Source organism: Sus scrofa, chromosome 1, assembly GCF_054392235.1.
Source record: "Sus scrofa isolate SSC_HxYL_T2T_F1_AM1 chromosome 1, Sscrofa_HxYL_maternal_Yorkshire_Landrace_v2.0, whole genome shotgun sequence".
Taxonomy (NCBI): domain Eukaryota; kingdom Metazoa; phylum Chordata; class Mammalia; order Artiodactyla; family Suidae; genus Sus; species Sus scrofa.
In genome coordinates, this window is record NC_139383.1 from 241,202,516 (window position 1) to 241,226,127 (window position 23,612).

Sequence of the window (23,612 nt, forward strand, 5' to 3'; positions counted from 1 at the left end):
TTTGCTCTATTTAAGATCCAGCTCCCAGATTGCCAGCCCTGCTCACCAACCACCAGATACAGAGAGGCAACAGCCTTCCAACGCCTTCTTCACTACTCCAACAGCTACAAAGCATGCAATCCCTATGACAAATCAATTATTCCACATTGCTCTGAGTGACTCTGAATTCATCATCAAACCATAAGAGGGCTTGAACCTCTATTTTTTACTCTATCAAAGTAGGAACCTTCCACTTCGGTCCATTCCACTCTATTTAGGGGCAAAATTCCCTAACCTCAAGTCTTGGTGGTGGTGAGAGCTTAGTCCTTGGATAGGGTGACCTATATATCCCCGACTCAGCTGAATACTGGCAGACAGACTTGGTTACCATTCAGTGCACAGCAACACATGCCTGCTCCACGCTAGATCCAGGGCTGCCTCTGGGAGTGTGAAGAGGACTGTGGCCTGCCCTTCAGGATTCCATAATTACATCTGTGCCTTTTGGCGGGAACTACATCAGACCCACACACAAATGCAAGAGATCAAAGAAAGGGAGACATTTCAACTGGGGATGAGTGAGTGGCTAGGCTAAGAGTTCCTATCAGAGGTGGCCTGATGTTTATAAGGAGAAGGGCTGTGTCCGCCCTTTCTACATTCATGAATGTGGATTCCTGACTGCGCTTGTTAAAGGCAGCACTGTGAAAGTGCAGGGACCAGGACAGTCCTTCATTTCATCTCACACAACACCCCTTTTCTGAAAGGCTTTTAAAAAGCTCCTGAACCCCCTCAGGGCCCAGGGTAGCTGAATATATTCAAGGTATAATTTACCAAGAGCACTTGGTAAGCACCACCACCACCCCTGCATCCCCTCAAAAGAAATGCATATATTTGGCCAATAGAAGCTGCCTCACAGGAAAATCGTTTGGAGCTAGTTTAACTGCATGTGACCAGAAGTCACATAACATGTCATGTTATGTAGCAAGAAGGGATTTTCTGTCCCTTTCACCATCTTCGTCCTCCCCTTCTCTCCTGTAGTTGAGAGTTCTTTTAGATTTTTTAGCACATCAAAACTGGGTTATGGAGTTCCCGTCGTGGCGCAGCGGAAACAAATCCAACTAGGAACCATGAGATTGCAGATTCAATCCCTGGCCTCAATCAGTGGGCTAAGAATCCGGCATTGCTGTGAGCTGTGGGGTAGGCCAGCAGCTATATATACCTCCATTTAGACCCCTAGCCTGGGAACCTCCATATGCCGCAGGTGTGGCCCTAAAAAAAATAGACAAAAAAGAAAGAAAGAAAAGAAAAGAAACAACTGGGTTAGGAGAGACAGTTCAAATTAGCAGGAGGAACTCCTGTCTATTTTGTGCCTGTGCCTCAGCAGAATCTGCTAGGTCTATACCAGAACACACCCAGGTCCCCCCAACAAAAAGCCAGGAATGACTGTGGCCACAGCCCTTATGTGGGACAGCCAGGATTTACAGAGAAAGGAAGAAGGACAGAAAGAGAAGAGACCAGAGAAGCAGAGCTAGGGGTGGGTGAGCTCTGCACTGGATCATTTGCACCCCATAGACAGGTGAGGGAAGAGGATGTAGAACTGTAGGCAGGACATTTTATGGGCCAGGTCTGAACCTGGTGGACGTCACTCATGGACACACAGTTCATGGGCTATATCTCATCACAAGGCGCCGCCTGATTGCAAAGGAGGCTGGGAAACGTGGCCCTTCTATGTTCAGGTGGGAGGTGACACAGGATCTGGTCAACAAACAGCATTGTCTTTGCCGCTCACAGATCCCAGGTCACTTCTCTTTGCCACAGTGATCACCAAGGTTTGCATGGTGCCAGGTATGCTTTTGAATTGACCCAGGTAAAACGACAGCCAGGGCCAGCTCCCTGACTGTTATTGTCAATTAAGTTCTATTGGGACAGTCATGCTCTGTCACACTGTCAGGCTGATGTCACAGCTACAAAGGCAAAATCAAGTTGCTGAAACAGAGCCCGTATGGTCCACAAAGCCAAATACTTACTCACTGACTCTACAGAAAATATTTGCTAGCCCCCGTGTGGACAGATAATGTCTAATCTTCACTCCCTCCTTCATCAATTCAGTGGCCACGTAACTATGAAGCACCCACTCTTTGCCAGGCCCAAGGGTAGGTATGAGTTTACAACTATGAGAAAATTTAGTCTCTACACTCATTTCCTGTCTTTATGGAAACGATGGTAACAAGCTTACAGGACATGGAAGAAGAAGCCTCAAAAAAACATTTAATTAGTGTAAAAAGCAAGGGGATTCCACTTAAATAAATTTCCCCAACTCTTCAGAATTTTCCATTGGCAATGCCTGGAAGTAATTTGGTTTGCGAACTTGCCCTGAGACTTGAAGCATAGTGTAAAATTTAACCAAAGCGCCATCCAGTGGGAAAAGCTGGAATTGTTTCTGATTCAGACTCCTTTTCACAAAATTAGAGAATGCTTCCAATTTCTGTTTTGTCTTTCATGACTTCCTTAAGCAGTCCATTTTATTATGTCCTTATTTACCCCAAGGTATAACATTAGATTCTTTGTTTTTATAAAGTCTACACCATGTCAACCAGCCTGGGACCTAAACCAGTCATTTCTAGAGACCCTGAAATCCGAGACAAGTGGGCTGGCCCTAGAGGAGGTGGACGGTCCCTATATTCTCCCCAGGGGCAGTAGTGACAATCAAGAGAAGTCATCAGAGTAGGGGGAGGCCTCTTTAAGAAAACTGAAAAAAAAAATTCTCCTTCCTACTTCTATAAAACAAGTTTCCTATTCAATCAAAGGCAAAGGGAAGGAAATGCTAGATTCATGAGCTGGTTCAGTAACACCAGCCAGGCAGGTACATCCAAGGCTGAGCTGAAGCATAAATATCAGAAAATGAAATTCTTCCCCTGACATGGACTAGGCACTAGATGTGGACAGCTCTCTCTTTAAAGGCCATCTCAGGCCAGAGTTCTTGTCATGGTACAGCGGAAATGAATCCGGCTAGTAACCATGATGATGTGGGTTCAATCCCTGGCCTTGCTCAGTGGATTAAGGATCCAGCATTGCCATGAGCTGTGCTGTAGATCAAAGACATGGTTCGGATCCCACAATGCTGTGGCTGTGGTGTAGGCCAGTGGCTGCAGCTCTCATTTGACCCCTAGCCTGGGAACTTCCATATGCCTCGGGTGTGGCCCTAAACAGCAAAAATAAAATAAAATAAAATAAAATAAAATAAAACAAAGGCCATGTTATTCCCAGACATCATTTTAGAAATTCCATCTGTATGTCCCACAGTGATCCAGAACCACCGCCACCCCCCACACAAACACTGGAAAGAGCAGAGAACATGGAAAATCAGTGGGATTAAGTGGTCCAGGATGGGCTGGGAGCTGGAGCTGGGCAGAGGGACATTGGTACTCCATGCCCGTGCCCCTCCACATCACCAGGGCATCTGTCCAGGAACAGCAGGATGCTGGGACTTGGGAATTCTGGTTCCCAGCTAGTCAGACTTCCCTGTCTCCACCCACGATTCTTCATGCTCACTGGTCTTGAGTCTTGATTTACAAGATGGGCTACACCATGGCAAGGGGTGGGGGCTCTTCTGGTCTCTCAACGTTCCTGTCATGGGCTTTCAATCAGCCCAGCAAAACATAATGTACTCAGAGCCCAGCAAACTCCTTGTAGACAGAAGCAATTGTGGCTTGGCCCTCACCCTTTTCCCCACGCCTTCCTAAGCTTAGCCTGGAACACACCCACCTCAAAACCAGGAAGACGTACATGGGTCCTCATTAATCACAGATCTGTATTTGCGAATTCACCTGCTCACTAAAATGTGTCTAACTACCGAATCAAGAACTCCTGGCACTTCCACAGCCATTCAGAGATGTGCACACAGCAGAATTCTGACTCACTTGATGCCCGTGATTCCAGCTGAGGTGGAACTCAGACCCTGCCTTTGGGTTCAGCTCTTGCATAGTCATCAAGTGCCCTTTGCACAGTCTACTTAGTGTCATGTACTCGCAACATGTGGATATTCCCAGGCCAGGGATCAAACGTGCACCACAGCAGGGATCTGAGTTACAGCAGTGACACCACCAGATCCTTAACCCACTGCACCACCAGCGAATTCCTGTATTTTTATGCTTTTTGTGAGTGATCTCATTGTTTAAAGTGAGCTGCCAGCACAGGGCCAAAGTGCCCTCACATGTTCCTAAGGACAAGGGGGCTGGGAGGAGAAAACATGTGTTAGAGAAGCTTCTTTCAGGCATGAAGGGACTCAGGATCTAATTCCAGCTCATCCTCCAATTAGGAGCTTAATAGGATCAATTTATCCAACCCTGGGGCCTGTTTCCTCATTGGTAAAAATGACATGAAGTGGGTGGAGGGAGACCTTTCAATATTAACATTCCATGGTGCTAAGGGATATATTCTTGGAGTCCCCTGGTGGCACAGCAGGTTAAGGATCCAGTGTTATCACTGCAGTGGCTTGGATCACTGCTTTGGTGTGGCTTTATTCCCTGGCCTGGGAACTTCCACAAGCCGTGGGTATGGCCAAAAAAAAAAAAAAAAAAAGAAAAGGAAAGAAAAAAAGAATGGAATGTATTCTTCCATTATTAGACTTTCTAAGCTTTGAGTCTTGTGGATGTCCTTCTTTCAAAGTATAAAGGAAAACACACCCACTATAATCACTCTTTCCTGAGAGGCCAAAAGCAGTTGTTATAATTTCTAAGGATGAGTAATTTAAACGTAGTTGAGGACATAAAGGATTGGCACCATTAAGGAACTAGGAACACAAAATCACAGAACCACAAAGGATGAGGGGCTGTTTATGCTCCTCGGATCAGGGTCAAGGCTCTTCTGAGTTGGCCCTAAAAGTCATCAGCACAACCCAGATGTCAGTCCACCCCTCTCCTGTGTCTTCCCTATTCTTAAAATAACCAGAATGCAGTATCACAGGTAGGTGCCTCTGAAAGGAACCTCACACCACTTTCCCTCTCTCACCACACACTCATCAGTAATCCTGGGAGCTCTGGATATCAGCTTATTCCATCTCATATGGACCGTGCCAGCATTAGGCCACTTGGCCACCCTTCCACACATGAAAATCCTCACGTTTAGTCAATATTGATAGAATATATTAAATCAAGGACATGAGTTTCTTTGCAGTGATTGGGTGAGTAAGGAAACCTGTTGGGATCCAAGCAAAGTGCCTCTATCCATAAGCATCTCACAGTTAAATAGACATTTAACCACATTCCACATACTACCTGCTAAAAACTCCTAAGAAATCAGCTGAGCACACCCAGGTGGTGGATACCAGATATCTGTGTAAAGAACTGGACGTTGGAGTTCCCGTCATGGCTCAGTGGTTAATGAATCCGACTAGGAACCATAAGGTTGTGGGTAAAATCCCTGGCCTTGTTCAGTGGGTTAAGGATCCAGCATTGCCATGAGCTGTGGTGTAGGTTGCAGACGTGACTCGGATCCCGCATTGCTGTGGCTGTGGTGTAGGCTGACGGCTACAGCTCCAATTACACCCCTAGCCTGGGAACCTCCATATGCCGTGGGAGCAGCTCTAGAAAAGACAAAAAGACAAAAAAAAAAAAAAAAAAAAAGAACTGGATATGGTCTCCTAAGGTCAGTAGAACAGATAGTGAGCTTCCTAATACTGGGTGTTATGCGGGTCCTTCGGGAGGCAGGTATAGTCAACAGAGCCTGACTCAAGAGAGTCACAGTCCAGTAAGAGACAAAAACTAGTGCACAACTGATCACAATACGGTTTGGTCCAGAAGCCCTTAGAAATATCCCTGTCCTGTCAGGAGGTGAGGGATCAACAGCTAATCAAGTAAGAGTCTCAGATGAGGCCTCAGTATTTGCCGAAGTCACCTGCTCGAAAGGCATGGGAAGCACATGGATGTGCCTTTATTGTATTTGTTTTTAGGGCTGAACCCGTGGCATATGGAAGTTCCCAGGCTGGGGGTCGAATTGAAGCTGTAGCCTCTAGCCTGTGCCACAGCCACAGCAATATAGAATCCAAGCCACATCTGTACCTACACCACAGCTCACAACAAGGCCAGATCCTTAATCCACTGAGCGAGGCTAGGGATCGAACCCACATCCTTGTGCATACCAGTCGGGCTCATTACCACTGAGCCACAAAGGGAACTGGAAGCTCCTTTAAGCAGCAACAAAGAATATCTGCATTCCAGACTCTGGTGGAGAATCTATCAGTAATATCTCTGCTGTCTGATTCTTACCAAATGTTGACACAAGTGATATATATATACATTTTTTCTGGACTGCACATAATGCAGCTATGCCTTTGTCTGCATTTCCCAGAGGGCTATATTATCTAGAACATGACTCTACAAAATATTATAAATACACTGAAAAAAAAAGTTCCTTGTTCAAGTAAGTTTAGGACAAGGTCTGAAACAGTGACTTTTTTTAAGCTACAGGACTTCTCAGAAGTTGAGTATGTGTGTGTGGTGTGTCAGATGCACCCCCAAGGGGGCAGGCATCTTGGTGTCTTTTTCTCACTGATCTAGTCCAAGTGCTTAGAGAAGTGGCTGACACATCCGTATTGTGGAAATGAATAAATGAATGTTGCATGAAAATCCTCACGTTTAGTCAATATTGATAGAATATATTAAATCAAGGAGCCATGTGTATTAACAGGATACAATTCATGAAATTGTGTAACAGGGCACACCCAATTCTTAAACATTCAATTACTGGAATGTTTCACTAGAACATCAAACATTAGAATGCACATATGCATGATAGAAGAAAATCCCCAAAACTACAGCAGGACCCCCATCTACAAATGTAGCATTTAGCGACAACTTACTGGACATCAGCAGTGAAAAGACTGCAGCAACAAACAGAGCCACAACAAATAGAACAACATGGAGTAGAGGAGTTCCCGTCTCTGCTCAGTGGTTAACGAGGTTGTGGGTTTGATCCCTGGCCTTGCTCAAGAGGGTTAAGGATCCAGTGTTGCTATGAGCTGTGGTGTAGGTTGCAGATGCAGCTCGGATCTGGCATTGCTGGGGTTGTGGCATAGGTCGGCACCTACAGCTCCAATTAGACCCCTAGCCTGGGAACCTCCATATGCCACGGAAAGGCAAAGGAAAACAAAACAAAACAAAACCCAAAAGCTTAAAAAAGAAAGAGAAAAAGAACAACATGGAGTAGAGATGCCCAGACAGAACACAGAACCTTTAATAGGCTCATTTTATGACAAGTTTTCGAAGAGAGGGTTTGCCACACACGATTTGCCAAACTCATGTAGCTGACGTGGCAGCAGGGGCCCCATTTTCTCCTAAGATCTCACTGGCTGAGACCCCAGCCAATCTCATGGCTTGTGAAAGTCAAACTCTTCCACAGTTTCTGCTAATTCCCAGCGGTTACTTCTTCAAGGTCCAATGTCCACTCTCAGTTGCACAGGCAGTTTTGCTTTGAAGGAGTGGTAGGTTTTGCTTAGGAATCATGTATGTAAACCTCATTCTCATTTCACTTTAGCTACTGGGAAACTCAGAAACAAATATAAGTAACTCAGTAGAAGTTGATGAATACTCATGTCCTATAACACCTGTGTTCTATTTTTCTTCCAGCTTCACTCTTTTATATTAATTCAAACTTTTATCGGCACTGAGTTTTTTTTAAGGTATATATTCATATAAGTAGCTTCCAATGTGTTGTGAAAGGAAATAGGGCATAAATACAAGCAAACTAACAAAATAAAAACAGCTAGTATAAACCGAACCATCATTATGTGGCCACCTTGCATAAGCACTATCTCTCTTGATCATTACAACAAACCTATGAAATTAGATACTTTGAATATCCCAGTTTCATATGTTAGGAAACCAATGCTTTGCGTGGAGAAGAGATAGTAATGGCAGAACAGCCATTCGAGCCCAGGGTTCCAGACCCCAAAGTCTATGCAGGGAATCACTGTCTTCAACTGATTTACAACATTTACATTTTAAAGGGAGGAAAGAAGGGGATAGTGGTTACCTGTGAAACCCTCTAGACTAGACAGAAATTACCGGAAACACTGGGAAAGCCTGGAGAATTATTTCCTGCACCCCTTGCCTGCCAACTGCTCTTCTCCAATCTAAACTGAAGGTTTTTTTTCAAACAGGGAATTCAAAAACCAAGTCCTTCATAAAAGAAAGGAGGAAAAGGGGCTCTAGAGATCAAAGAAGGGCTTGGAAATAAGTAAGATTCTTCTATAGTGAATTGCAAGCAAGCACAAGACAGCATTTTACACCAAGCCTCCAGCATGACTGTTTCCATTAGAAGACTTTCAGGTATTTACATGCAGCTGAGGAACAAAATGTGTTCTTTTTAACAAAGAATATGGAAAAATGGAGTTAGAAACGTACATTCTGAAGGCCACCAGTGGTCCCTGTCCACTTAACCCTTATTCTAAAGGATATCATCTATACAATAAAAATAAAATAAAATGAAATCAGGTAGACTGTTAGTGGTGGTGTATATACATATCAATATCAATGTGAGTTTATAGAAAAAGTAAGCTTCACTAATTAGTCTACAGGCTTAACAAGGCTCATAAATAGAGTAGGGAGAGTCTGCCCATGTGGTTCATTCCATTATGACTCAGGGCACCACCTAGTGACAGCTTCTCTGATTGCATCTGCTGACATAGAAAACTCGCTGTAGTGCTTTATACACCGCATCCTGAAGTTACAGCAACTGACAATCTAGATGCCCATTGACAGATGACTGGATTAGGAAGATGCTGGTATATATACACAGTGGAATACTACTCAGCCATAAAAAAGAACAAAATAATGCCATTTGCAGCAACATGGATGGAACTAGAGACTCTCATACTGAGTGAAGTCAGAAAGAAAAAGACAAATACCATACGATATCACTTACATCTGGAATCTAATATATGGCACAAATGAACCTACAGAAAAGAAAATCATGGACTTGGAGAATAGACTTGTGGTTGCCAAGGGGGAGGTGGAGGCAATTGGGAGCTTGGGGTTAATAGATGCAGACTCTTGCCTTTGGAATAGATTAGAAATGAGATCCTGCTGTACAGCACTGGGAACTATGTCTAGTCACTTATGATGGAGCATGATAATGTGAGAAAAAAGAATGTATACATGTATGTGTAACTGGGTCACCTTGCGCTACAGTAGAAAAAAATTATGTATTGGGGAAATAAAGAAATTAATAATAACTGGCTAAAGACACAGAAATTCTCACTCTTTAACAGGAAGGATTAGTGAACAAGAGTGAGAGAAAGAGCTTGAGAGTTAGAGTTTAGTGGAAGGCACATCCTTGCTGCTTTATTTACTTTTTTTGCCATGGTGTGCAGTGGATTCATGTGGGATCTCAGTGCCCAGACCAGGGACTGAATCTGGGCTACAGCAGTACAAGTGCTAGACCACCAGGGAACTCCCTCTTGCTACTTTCAAGGCTAATAGAATATTAACCACTTGGAGGGCAGTGCTTATAAATTCAAATTTTATTGGCATGTCCTTTGAAGTGTATAAAAAGTAACAAGAGAGGTTAAGTTGTTTCTAGTAGTTATAAGCAAACGAGTGGTAACAGGACTGAGTCCAGTGGTCCAAGCTGTCCATCTTACTCCCTTGATGCTCTAACTGGCAGCTCCATGTGGCTGAGAAGCAAGGCCCTTGTGTGTAAAAAAGTGCTTGAGAGGACAACCAGTTCCCAATGAATCCAGGGAACTGCATGAGGTTGTCCCACTCTTTGCAGTGAATTGAACATGCTGTTTCAGGCGCTCACATTTCCAACTGATGTGCCTTTCACTTCAAATGCACATCTCTCTTGGTTATAGACACTCTGCCCCACCTAGCCACCCTGTAAACTCTCAAAATCACACTCCGGTGATGCTTTGCATCTAGTTCTACAATAGTGTTCCCTCCCACGGAAATTATACTCCTGAAAAAAAAATTGCCACACATTTCCCAGAGAGTCATCCAAAAACATTCCTTGCTCTGGGGTGTTTTTGTTTTTTCTTTCTTTCTTTTTTTTTGGTAATTCACTTTTTCCGTTCTTTTCAATAGCTTGAAAAACTCTTAAACACACCACAACAAATATTTGGGTCACAGCTTACTTTAATGATGTGCTTTCGAAATGGTGGTTTTAATCCTGGATGCATATTTGGTTGTTGTTTTCCTTTTGCAGTGAGAACCCACAGGCATTTCGGACTGGGAGTGGCGTTAGGAGAGCAGGGCATCGCAGGTTTCCCATCTTTGGGAAATCTTCTGCTCTGTGGAGCCTCTTCTAGCGCCCCCTGACCTTCGCAGCGTAGGTCCTGGGCTCTCTCCAAATAGGACGATGGAGCGGGTGGCTGCCTCTAGGGGGCAGCAGCTCACCCATGTTGTCCTCTCTCAACCACTCCCCACTCTCTGTATATGAAAACCAGAACTAAGTGGACAGCTTCGAGGAGGGAAGAGACGTCTCCCCAGAACTCTGTGTGGCCTGAGGAGTATTTGGGGGGGGGGGCTGGGAAGGACTGACCACCTGTGTGTGAGCCTGTGGTGTTTCTGACCCCACTACAACTGGGTACGGTTTGCCTAAGTTCTGGATTTAAGTAGCCCAGATATCAAAGTTTCCGCAGAATATGATTATCAAATAAAAATAGGGGACAGCGTTTGAGTTTCAGATGCACAGCTGATACGCTTTAAGTCTAAGTATGCCCATGTATTTGAGAAGAACTTGGGCTAAAGTATCTTTTCAATTTACCCTAGTATTTTACCATAGTAAAGACACTGAAGAAATCTGACTGCTTCTGTATCAGGGACTGTCGATCCATTTCAGGGCCTTTTCCCGGGCTTTCAAAGCAAATTTGGCATTAGCCAGGCTTCTTCCTCAAGGAGAGCAATCAGAAATCAGTGCCCATTTGCTTCTGAATCATGTCTCTGCCCTGCTCACCCGGGTTCTAGATAGTCCATTTATCTGCACAAACAAGCCACAGAGGATCAACGTTTTCTCCCCTTCACCGAGGACACCAGGCCACCTTCTCATGGGACTTTTGCTGTCTCCAACATTAAGTGCCACACATGCACCACTGTCCTCCACCCTCACACAGGATAGGGAGGGACAAGCCACACAGTGTGAATGTATCTACTATCCCCAAATGAAAGAAGGTGATAATGATGCATTTCCTGCTGTCTGTTTCACCACAGTTTTAGAAAAGACAAAGTAAGGAACAGAGGGGTTGTCTTACTATGACATGGCCCAGAGCTCAGCACAAGCCTCCCGTGCCTGGGAACCCTCCCGCCTGCAGATTTCAGCCACAGTGACATTTGGTCTCACCTTCTCTTTGCCTCCACAAGCTCTTTCCTGCATCTGTGCACAAATCCACAACTTCACTCCTTCCACGGGGCCCCATGAGCTCTCCCCGCCCCCCTCCCCACCACAATGTGTCCCATGTGCTCTCCCAGCCCCCCATTGGTGGCCCCACCCACCGTCTCAGGCCTGAGGAAACTTCACCACTCTCAGCAGCCCCATCCCCAAGGTTCCACCCACAAACTCCTGAGCCTCCCCACCCCAACCCCAATCCAACTTGCAGGGGAGGCTAGGCCATGATTTCTCTTGCTCTTTATGAAATCTCAGCAATGCCTGATCCCTCAACAATTTTCATTTGTTTTATTTATTTTATTTTTTTTTCTTTTCCAAATGTCAAATCAGCTTCTCGGTCGCCAAGCATAATAATGTGTCCTTATTCAACCCCAAGCTCCCCTGACCTACAGGTACAAAGCTTTCTCACAACCACGGGGCCTACAAAGTGCCTTTTTATCCTGCTGGCATCTCACAGCTGCCTTCTGCCAGGCATTTCGATGCTCTGCCCTGACTCCCTACCTTGGGGTGACTCAGGGTGAGAAGACCTGCCCACCAAGCCATGCGTGGTCCTAGGAGGCCACCAATGAGTCACGTGGGACACCCCATGGAGCATATCCCCCCCACCCCCATCTGTGCTAGGAGTGCTCCTTGACCAGTTCCTGAAGTTCAGTTCCTTCTCTGCTTTGGTTTCCCTCCTATGGTTCCCTACCCTACAAAGCTGTCAGAAAGCTCTCCCCAAGTCGAGTGAGGTGAATAGTGTCCCCATCAAATTTATGTCACCTCAGAATGTGACCAGATTTGGAAACGGTGCCTGTGCAGGTATAATTAAGAATCAAGGAGTTCCCATCATGGCTCAGTGGGTTACAAACCCAACTAATATTCATGAGGATGTGGGTTCTACCCCTGGCTTCACTCAGCGGGTTAAGGATCTGGCACTGCTGTGAGCTGTGGTTTAGGTCGCAGATGTGGCTTGGATCCTGCATCACTGTGGCTGTGGTGTAGGCCAGTAGCTATAACTCCGATTTGACCCCTAGCCCGAGAACATCCATATGCCACAGGTGCGGCCCTAAAAAAAAAGAATAGAGATGAGATCCTACTGGATTCCTGTGGGCTCTAAATTCAATGAGAGGTCCTTGTTAGAGACAGAAGAGGACACACCCAGACACAGGGAAGAAGGCGATGTGAAGATGGGGGCAGGGACCGGCCTGACGTTTCTACAAGCCCAGAGACGGCAGGCCGGATTGCCAGGAGCCAGGGGGAAGGCACAGAATAGATTCCCCCACAGAGCTGCAAGAAGGAGCAGACCCTGCCAAGAGCTCTATTGTGACTGCCAGCTCTCTTTCCCTGGGCCTGGGCTCAGCCAGGCCGACCAGGCGCTGTGCCTCATAATAGATGGGCAGTTTCTTTTCTCTGCAAGCTCACCCGCAGCCAGGGCTAGTGAGTGGAACACCGGGAACAGAGGGTTCTCCTGCAGCGGAAGGCCCTGTGGCTCTTGCTATCTGCTCCCTCCTGAATAGTTGGATGAAATCTGTCTAGAGGTCCCTAATTTTGGTCAGGAAAGGCTGAGCTCACTATTTCTGCAGAACCCCCACCCCGCCCCTGGCATCATCCACAGATCCCCAAATACCAAATTCCTCCACCAGATCTGCTACCTTGGGCCTCCCACTGGGCTCCTGTCACGGGGGAGAAAGCTACCTGAGCTCCCTCCTGAGGGGACTCCATCGTGACTTCAGCCCCATCTCCACCCCATAGCCCTCCCGTGGCAACAACTCAAGGGTACTAAACAGCTTGGAGTTGGAAGCACTGGATAAGGAAGTAGAATTTTGGTTTGGAAGTAAAACAAAACTCTTTTTTTTTTTTTTTTTTTTGTCTTTTTAGGGCCTCACCCATGGCATAGGGAGGTTCCCAGGCTAGGGGTCAAATCAGAGCTACTGCTGCTAGCCACAGCCACAGGTACAGCAACGAGGGGTCCAAGCTCCATCTGCGACCTATACCACAGCTCATGGCAAAGCTAGATCCTTAACTCACTGAGCAAGGCCAGGGATCGAACCTGCATCCTCATGAATGCTAGTCAGATTCGTTTCCACTGAGCCACTATGGGAACTCCGGAAAACCAAGCTCTTTATCTGCTGCTGCTAATACAAAGCATGCCATTTCAGGATACGGTATTGTAGTGGCTCTCCTCCCTCAGATCTTAAGTAGCAGTAGAACATGGGAATCATAGAACTCTCACACCAATACAGAGACTCATTTGTTCTCTGGATAAGAAAAGACACTATGGCTCCCCATTGTAATCAGACACAGCAACAGTGCATCCACAATAGCTGCCACGATTTGGGCAAAGCCAGTCATTCTTCACTCAAGATCCCCAAAAACCCAGGGCTGCTAATGAAAGTGGCTGGGATCAGTCGATGTCATTTAAAAAAGAAAAAAATGTTGCCCTATATGCAGGCTGGTCATTTCCAAGACCGATGCTGACCTTTGCTTTAGAAAATCTCTCTGTGCAGCACAGGGCAGGACCATGGCCAAGGGATTAAATCTGAGAAAATGGACCTTTATCCTCAACCTTTAGTTTTTAACTCCAGTCAAATATTTCTTTGAGAAAGTGTGATTAGATTTTAGATAACTGTTTTTTTCTTTAGCAATTAACATATACAGTTTCTTAACCAGTAGCAGAAGCAACTAGGGAGTTCCCACTGTGGCTCGTGGGTTAAGAACCCAACATCATGTCTATAAGGATGTGGGTTTGCTCCCTGGCCTTGCTCAGTGGGTTAAGGATCTGGCATTGCCACAAGCTGCGGTGTAGGTCATAGGTGCAGCTCAGAGCTGGTGTGGCTGTGGTATAGGCTGGCTGCTGCATCTCTGATTTGACCTAGCCTGGGAACTTCCATATGTCACAGGTGCAACTCTACAACCAAAAAAAAAAAAGTGGCAAATACAAATGTCTCAAAATGATTATTTGTTATTTGTTTTCCATTTAAGAAGGGGTGGTGGTTGAATAATGGCAAATTCAACAGGCCAATTCTCCATGAGCCCTGAACAAGGCTAGGAAATCTCAGGATCAGAGAGCATCTTGGAAGCCAGACAAAGCCAGTCCAAGTGAACAGCTGAAACTCAGGAAAAACACTAGAGTCGTTCTGGCTTCATGTAGCTGAAGGTGCATGTGTGCATTCTTTTCTTCTAGGAACTGCTTTTAATATCAGCAACAAGAAAGAGAAAATATATATAATTACATTGTCTTTTATCATTACCTACATAATTATCTTTACTGGAACTCTGTTTGTGTGTGTGTGTGTGTGTGTGTGGATTTGAATTACTGGCTGGTGTCCCTACTTTTCTGCCTGAAAGAATGGTGTATCTTTTAAGGAAGACCTATCCATGAATTCCATTGTGGGTTTTTTGTTTTTGTTTTTTGTTTTTTTTTTTTGTCTTTTTTTTTTTTAGGGCTGCACCCGAGGCATATGGAAATTCCTAGGCTAGGGGTCGAATCAGAGCTGGCCTATCCACAATCACAGCAACACAGGATCTGAGCCATGTTTGCGACCTACACCTCACAGCAACACTGTATCCTTAAGCCACTGAGTGAGGCCAGGGATGGAACCTGCATCCTCATGGATATTATTCAGGTTCGTTACCGCTGAGCCATAGCAGGAACTCCTTGTTTTCCTTTTTTTAAAATGGGAATGTCTTTATTTATCTGTTATTACTATAAACCAACTTTATTCGGACATAATTCACAAACCACATGATTTACCCACTGAAAAGGTGCAATTCAATGTTTTTTTGCGTAGTCAAGGAGTTGTCAGACCACCATCATAAACAATTTTAGCTCACTTTTATCACCCCCCCAAAAACTCTCCAAAATATATGTTGAAGTATTAACCCCTGGTTAATTAAACTGTGAATGTCACCTTATTTGGTTATAAGATCTCTGCAGATGTAATCAAGTTAAGATGAGGCCATTAGGGTGGGCCCTAATGCATATGACTAATATGCTTATAAGACGAGGGAAATGTGGACACCAACATACACGGAGAGGAGAATGCTGTGGGAAACCAGACACAGACACAGAGGGATGATGGGGACGGAAATTGAAGGTATGCTGCCACAAGCAAAGGAATGAACACCTGGGGCCTCCAGAAGCTGGAAAAGACAAAGAAGGATTCTCTTCTAGAGTCTTTGGAGAAAACCCTACCAACACCTTGATTTTGGACCTCTAGCCTCTGGAACTATGAGAGAATACACTTCTCATATTTTTGAGCCACCCAGCTTGTGGCCTTTTTGTTACAGCCCTAGGGAATGAATACACACTATCTATTCCCTCCACACTTTCCCAGCACGAGACCACCAACAATATATTCTCTGTCTTTATGGATTTGCCTGGATTCTGGAAATTTTATATAAATGGAACCATACAATGCATGGTCTTCATGGCTGACTTCTTCCACTGAGCATGTTTTCACAGTTCACCCACGTTGTAGCATGGGTCAGCACTTCATCTCTTTTTATTGCCTGACAATATTCCATTGTATGAACATGTCACATGTATACATTCATCATTTTATGGACATTAAAGAATCCAAATGATTTGTTAAACTTTCTGGGTGTTTAAGAATAGTGCTGCTGTGAGCATTCACATCCATATTATCTTGGTCTGTGTCTTCATTTCTCTTGGGTATAGACCTAGGAATTGCAGATAACTCTATGTTTAGCTTTTTGAGGAATTGTCAAACTGTTTTCCAAAGCAGCTGCTCCAATTTTTTAATTCCCAGCAACAATGACAGCTTTGCTAGAAACAGGATTTTAGGTTGACTAATTTTTTTTGTCATTGTTTTTTCCTTTCAGCACTTTGCAGGCACAATGGCCTTCAAGACCCCTTGGAGTGAGTATGATCTCAGGAGGGTTATTCTTGGCTGTCTCTTTTTAATCTGCCCTTTTGACTTGCTACTAGTATCTTTTTTTTTTTTTTTTTTTTTTTTTTTTTTTTGCTTTTGCTTTTTAGGGCCACACCTGCAGCATATGGAGGTTCCCAGGCTAGAGGTCGAATTGGAGTTATAGTTGCTGGCCTACGCTCCAGCCATAACAAAGTGGGATTCAAGCTGCATCTGCCACCTACACTACAGCTCATGGCAAAGCCAGATCCTTAACCTACCTAGTGAGGTCAAGGATGGAAGCTGCATCCTCAGTGATACTAGTTGGATTCCTTTCGGCCATGCTACAAGGGGATTCCACTTTCCCATTCATCTTGATTCAAGGTGCATTTAGTGCTGCTTCCACCTGAAGGAGCATCCTTCTGTAAGCCTTGATTTTCCTCCTGTGAGCTGGCAGAGGATAACAGAACAGCCAACACACAAAATTAGTGTTTGCACAAAGCTAAAGACAGTGGTGACTGTATAGCATCCTGAGCACTTCACATCCATGAAATAGGAAGTGGGCTCTGCACCAGGGGCTTTTTCTTGTTTTTCCTCTTCTTCTCTTCTAGACATGGATGAAGGAGATACTTTGTGAGAGGCATGTTCTCATGGAGAGGTCCTCACCACCAGAAAGAACAACTTTCCAGACAAATTTTTTATAAGCATGTGTCAAAGTTTTATTTGGTAAGGAAAAAACAGTCTGGTCAAAGATTATTAGGTTAGTCAGTCAGTTGGTTGAACAACTCTGACTTCTCAGAAGTTCTTAATCATTTAGAAGTATCAGAGAATTGCTCAAGCATTTAATCAAGGATGCAAATTACTTCCCAGAAGAAGGTTGAGAATTACATCATGCAGAAAGTTCTACTGCAGGCCTGGTTTGGACCATTTTTCTTTCTCAGGGGGCTATAACGAGACAGCTTGATTAGTTGTGTTTCACTCATCAGTTTCCTCTTTAGAATTAAAAGGCATTCCTGGATTTTGTTTTCATGCATTCAAATGTGCACTGAATACCTGCCAGATGACTAGATGCTGATGCTATCAAGATAAAATGAAAACCTCTGCACTTCAGGGAGTTCACAGCCTTTGCAAGGAGACAGACATGTCCACACATAATTGCATAAAAAATCCAAAGCCACATTCGGGGGCCCTGAGTATGTTCAGGGGAGATATGTAAGCCAAGTAGAGGAAACGGGTTTATTTGGGCTTATAAGTGACAGCAGCACAAAATAAGAGTATGGAATGGGCTTTGAAAAGAAATATTTATATTTTGGAGAAGGATGAGGATTCACTAAGGTATCCAGACACTCTGGGGAGTGGAGAGCGCCTGGGGCACAGAATGGGTGCGGCATCTTCAGGATGACCAGGAAAGCTGCGTGTGTGTTTGAGTGACAGGGCTGGGAGGCGGTGGGGCACAGCCTGGGAGGAATAAAGAGCCTGGATTAAGTCCTAAGAACCCGAGTGGAACTAAATCACACTGGGAAGGGGAGTGCCCGATCAGATAACTCTGGATAATATCTTCAAGAGAATAAACTGGAAAGGAAAGGGTAAGAGGCTGGGAGATAAATACAGGTGACTCTAAAGCACATGTGAGAAATGATCAGAGTCTGATGCCCTGAAATGGCAACGACAACCATGTTGCCTGTACAATACTCCACCATGGATTCAGTCAACGTCTGCTTCCTTACAAAGAGTCGCTACGAGCTTAAGTTATTTATACATCTATAAACAAAACTGGGAGTTCCTGTCATGGCTCAGTGGTTAATGAATCCGACTAGGAACCATGAGGTTGCGGGCTCGATCCCTGGCCTCGCTCAGTGGGTTAAGGATCCGGTGTTGCCATGAGCTGTGGTGTAGGTCACGGAAGCGGCTCGGATCCCGAGTTGCTGAGGCTGTGGTGTAGGCTGGCGGCCATTTGGACCCCTAGCCTGGGAACCTCCATATGCCGCAGGAGCAGCCCTAGAAAAGGCAAAAAGACAAAAACAAACAAACAAAAAAAAACTAATTAACAAGACGGAAGGTGGAAAATGCCTAAGAAAGCTACAGCTACAAAGCTACAAGGGTTCAGAAAGCACAAGAGATTGACACTAACTGGAGAGATCAGAAAAGGTTTCAGAGAGAAGGTGGCATGTAAATGAGTTATAAGAGTGAAATCAGATAAATGCTGAAATGGCTTCAAGGCTGAAGAGACAAAGTAAGTGAAGATCTGGGAGTCAGAAAGCAAAGGGACATAAATAGAAGACGTAGAGTTTTGACCCCAACAAGAGATTAGATGAACAAGAAATCCTGGGGCCAATGCATGGAAAACTTTGTCTGCTATGGAATTTGGGCTGAATTTTACAAGTCATGGGAGCCACTGAGATCGTAGGAGTAAGAAAGAGATAGGATCAGAACAATGCTTAAAGGTTAGCCTTGCAACAAATTATCATTAATTGAAGAAACAGATGAAGATCGTCAACTCTAAAAATCTTGGCCACTCTCTGGGTGAAGACACCTGAGAATGCAGAGGGAGGGAAGATGGTCAAGTTTGCTAGAAACCAGACTGGTGGACTCAACATGACCCATTAACGACTAGATAAAAGGAGCAAGGGAGAGGAAGGTGTAAGTATTAAACAAACATGGGAAATGGGCAAGATATACAACAGTATCACCGTGAGAAGTTGGAAATCTTAGGGGAAGAGTAGCCTGAGCAGTGGCAGTGGGGGCAGGTTTGGTACAGACTGTGTTGGAGGTGCTGTGCATGCATTTTAGGGGAGCTGTTCAGAAGGGAAGATGACAGCATAGGAGAAAGTTAAGTCCAGTCCTATAACCGGCAATGATCACTAAAGTCAAGTCACACCTGAGTTAGGAGAACCATCTGTACAGTTTGTGAGCTGCACCACACCATGTGTGTAAGGTCTTGTGAAGGCAGAAAAAGGTCTCTGCTGTCAATCATAATGGAAGAAGAAAGGACACACTCAGCAAATTATTATGAGCAAGGGGTGAGGGGCACTGACCCTCTGGAGTTGAAAATTCTTACATAATTTATAGTCCGTATACACAGTTCTTCTGTATACCCAGTTCCTCCATATCCACAATTCTGTAGTGTGTACCACAGTATTTACTATTGAAAAAAATCCACCTATAAGTGGATCTGCACAGTTCAAACCCCTGTTGTTCAAGAGTCAACTATATAAACAAATACATAAAAGGTATCATATGTGCCAACTGCATCAGTAAGAAGTAGTCTATTAGAGTTATTAGGAAGTCTGTTTCCCCATGTGATCACCCCATTAATAAAATAATTACTGGTGATGCTCCAACAGCTGAATCTGTCGTCTTCTCGCATTTGACAAAGTGCTGAATCTGGCAACAGTGGTCCCAGTGACTCTTTCCGTGTGGCTTAACGTCAGCACTGTTGCCCAGCCCTCTATTTTATTATTTAAGGATAAAACACCTTGCACATCTTCACACTAGACTTCCACTGATGACTTGGGACACATGATAAGACAGCAGTATTTTTCTGTTTAAGATGTTGCAAAATGGCATCAGGGAAGGTGTGTTAAGTGGAACCATGTTACTGTCAGTTTCATCAAGCCCCTCTCTATTCACCGAATCTTCCACAGCATGGCTTCAATCATAGCGATGGAGGACTGCATTTCTGGGCCCTTAATTTCCAGCAAGAAACACTGTACTGGAGGTTCTGGCCCAAATAATTAGGCAATACAAAGAAATAAAATGCATCTAGATTGAAAAGGAAAAAGTAAAACTATCTCTATTTATAGAGGAGATGATCTTGCATGTAGCAAATTGTAAGGTATATACTAAAAATTCTTATAGCTAATAAATAAGTTCAGAAGGATGCAGGATATAAGATCAATTTTAAAAATAATTGTATTTTTATACACTAGTCATCATTTCAAGACTGAAACTGGCACATTGTAAATCAACTATACTTTAATTAAAAAACAAACAAAAATAAAATTTAAAAAGTTCCATTTGAGGCAGCATCAAAAAGAATAAAATACTTCAGAATAAAATTTAGGGCAAGAAGTATAAGATTTGTATACCTAAAACTACAAATGATTGCTGGAAGAAACTGAAGATCTAAATGAATGGAAAAACATCTCATGTTCATGGATCTGTCTTGGCAACCTTGTAAAACAAAACAATTGACCATAAATATAAGGATTTATTTCTAGACTCTCAATCTAGTCCCTTAATCTGTGTATCTCTTCTTGTGCCAATACCACACTGTCTTGATTACTGTAGTTTCTTAGTAAGACTTGAAATTGAGAACTGTAAGTCCTCCAACTTTGCTCTTCTTTTTCAAGATTATTTTGGTGATTCTGGATCTCTTGCACTTCCGCATAAATTTTAGGGCTAGCTTGTCAGTTTCTGCCAAAAAAAGGGGGGGGGATTGTTCTGATTATGTAGATCAGTTTGGAGACAATACTCTCCAAGGTTGCCAAGACAATTCAATGAGAAAAGAATATGTAAGCTATTCAACAAATTGTGTTGGGACAACCAGACACTCGAATGCAAGAGAATAAAGCTAGACCCTTATCTCACCCAATAGAAAAATGAATTCAAAAGGAATCATCGAACCAAATGTAAGAGCTGAAACTTTACGCAGAAGAAAGCATAGGAGTAAATCTTTTGGACTTTTAATTAGGCAATGGAGTCTGAGATATGTCACCAAAAGCAAAGCAACAATAACTACAAAAAGAGTTGAACTGCAACTACATAAAAATTTAAAACTTTAGTGCTTCAAAGGACACAATCATGAAAATAAAAAAACGACCCATTCAATGGGACAAAATATTTATATATCACATATCTGATAAGACTTCTACTCAGATTAAGAAACCCTTAACAATTCAGGTGAATAACTCAAAAAGTAACAAAGGATTTGAATAGATATTTTTGAAAAGATTTACAAATAATTGATAAGCATATGAAAAGATATTCAAAATCATCGGTTCTCAGATAAATATAACCGAAATCACAAAGACACTGCTTATACCCATGAGGACTGCTGTATTCAAAAAGGCGGAACATAACAAGTGTTGGTAAGGATGAAGGAAAATAATAACTCAGACATTGATGGTGGAATTGGAAAATCACGCAGCCACTTTGAAACACAGCTTGACATTTCCTCACCTAGTTAAACAGAGATTTACTCTATGGCCCAACAATTCCACTTCCAAGTATATACACAAGAAAAGCTAAGATACATGTCCACAGAAAAATCCGTGCAAGAATGTTCACTACGGCATTAGCCAAAAAGTGTAAACAACCCAAATAGCCATCAACTGATGAATGGATAAACAAAATGTGGTATAACCATACAAAAGAATATAAATCAACAATAAAAAGGAATGAGTACTAATATATGGTATGATGTGGATAAATCTTTTTTTTTTTTTTTTTTTGTCTTTTTGCTATTTCTTTGGGCTGCTCCCGCGGCATATGGAGGTTCCCAGGCTAGGGGTCTAATCGGAGCTGTAGCCACCGGCCTAAGCCACAGCCACAGCAACAAGGGATCCGAGCCGCGTCTGCACCTACACCATAGCTCACGGCAACGCCGGATCGTTAACCCACTGAGCAAGGGCAGGGACCGAACCCGCAACCTCTTGGTTCCTAGTCAGATTCATTAACCACTGCGCCACGACGGGAACTCCCCTGATGTGGATAAATCTTGAAAACATGCTAAGTGATAGATGCCAGTCACAAAAGACCACATACTGTATGACTCCATCTATGTAAGATGTCTAAATGGGAAAATCTATAGAGATATAAAATATTTTATTGGTTGCCTAGGACTGGGCGGGAGTGAGGTAAATGGAGGAATGACTATGAAATGGGTACAGTTTCTTTTATGGGGGACAAAAATTGTTTTAAAAACATTTAATTATATGCTCAAGTGTAGAATTTAGAGGGTGATTTATATGGAGTGTGAAATAAATCTCAATAAAGGTGTAGACTTTTTTTTTCTTTTTCAGCTGTGCCCACAGCATATGGAAGTTCCTGGGCCAGGATCAAATCTGAGTTGCAGCTGTGACATATGCAGCAGTTGAAGCAATGCCAAATGCTTAACCCACTGCACCAGGCCAGGGATTGAACCCACACCACTACAGAGACAATGCTGGATCCTTAAACCACTGTACAACAGTGGGAACTCCAAGGTGTAAATTTTTAAAATAGTAGTTTAGAAAGAGGAGGCATAGGAGAGAGAAGACACAGAATCTGGGTTTCTGGACTACAGGAAAGACAGGTGAAGCAATAATTAAGACTGCTTAATAGCAAAGACACCTTAATTATAGATGTACATTCCTCCTCCTTTTAGTTATTCAGGTCTATCCAAGGAATGGGTTAGAATGACTACCCTCCTCCCATACAGGCCTATCTCATGTTACTGTGCTTTGATTCACTGCCCTTGACAGATATTGCATTTTTTATAACTTGAAGGTTTGTAGCAGCCTTAGATCCAGCAAGTCTATTGGCACCATTTTTCCAACAGCATTTGCTCACCTCATGTCTGTGTGTCACATGTTGGCGATTCTCACAAAATTTCTTTCTTTCTTTTTTACAGGCATACCTCGTTTTATTAAGATAATGTGTTTCTTATAAAATGAAGTTTTGCGGCAACCTTGCATCACGCAATTCTAGTGGTACCCTTTTCCGACAGCATTTGCTGAGTTCACGTCTCTGTGTCAATTTGGTAATTCTTGCAGTATTTCCAACTTTTTCAGTGTTATTCTGATTGTGATGGTGATGTGTGACCAGTGATCTTTGATAATACTACTGCAAAAAGATTATGAACTCCTTGAAGCTTCAGATGATGGTTAGCATTTCTTTTTAGCAATAAGCAGTAATTTTTAAATAAATTTATTTAGGGAGTTCCCATTGTGGCTCAGTGGAAACGAACCTGACCCGTATCCATGAGGATAGAGATTTGATCCCTGGCCTTGCTCAGTGGGTAAATGATCCAGCATTGCTGTGAGCTGTGGTGCAGGTCTAAGCTGCAGCTTGGATCTGGTGTTGCTGTGGCTGTGGTGTAGATGGGCAGTTGCAGCTCCGATTTGACCCCTAACCTGGAAACCTCCATATGCACCCCTGGGACCCTAAAAAAGAAAAAATATATATATTTAAATAAATTTTTAAATTAAGGCATTTTGCTCTTCTTTAGTAGACTACCATAGAGTGTAAACATAACTTCCCTATGTATTGGGAAAACAAAAAACTCATCTGACACACTTTCTTACCCTGGTCTCAAACTGGGTACACAACACCTTTGAGGTATGCTATAGTTCAGGTAAGCAATGTTAGTAGGCTGGGCTATAAATTCTCACAATATTTCAAACTTTTTCGAAATTACTA

At 43.5% G+C, this 23,612-nt stretch overlaps 1 protein-coding gene and 1 pseudogene across 4 annotated transcripts in view; both read right to left on the reverse strand.

Annotated features, from left to right (window-relative positions):
* LOC106506973 (small ribosomal subunit protein eS27-like pseudogene) overlaps positions 1-18,277 on the reverse strand; it is a 36,059-nt pseudogene extending 17,782 nt beyond the window's left edge. Inside the window, exon 1 of the transcript XR_014823016.1 lies at positions 16,493-18,277. The product of XR_014823016.1 is annotated as a small ribosomal subunit protein eS27-like pseudogene (transcript). The remainder of the gene's footprint in view (positions 1-16,492) is intronic.
* GNA14 (G protein subunit alpha 14) overlaps positions 1-23,612 on the reverse strand; it is a 203,432-nt gene that overhangs the window by 17,782 nt on the left and 162,038 nt on the right. The window lies entirely within an intron of this gene.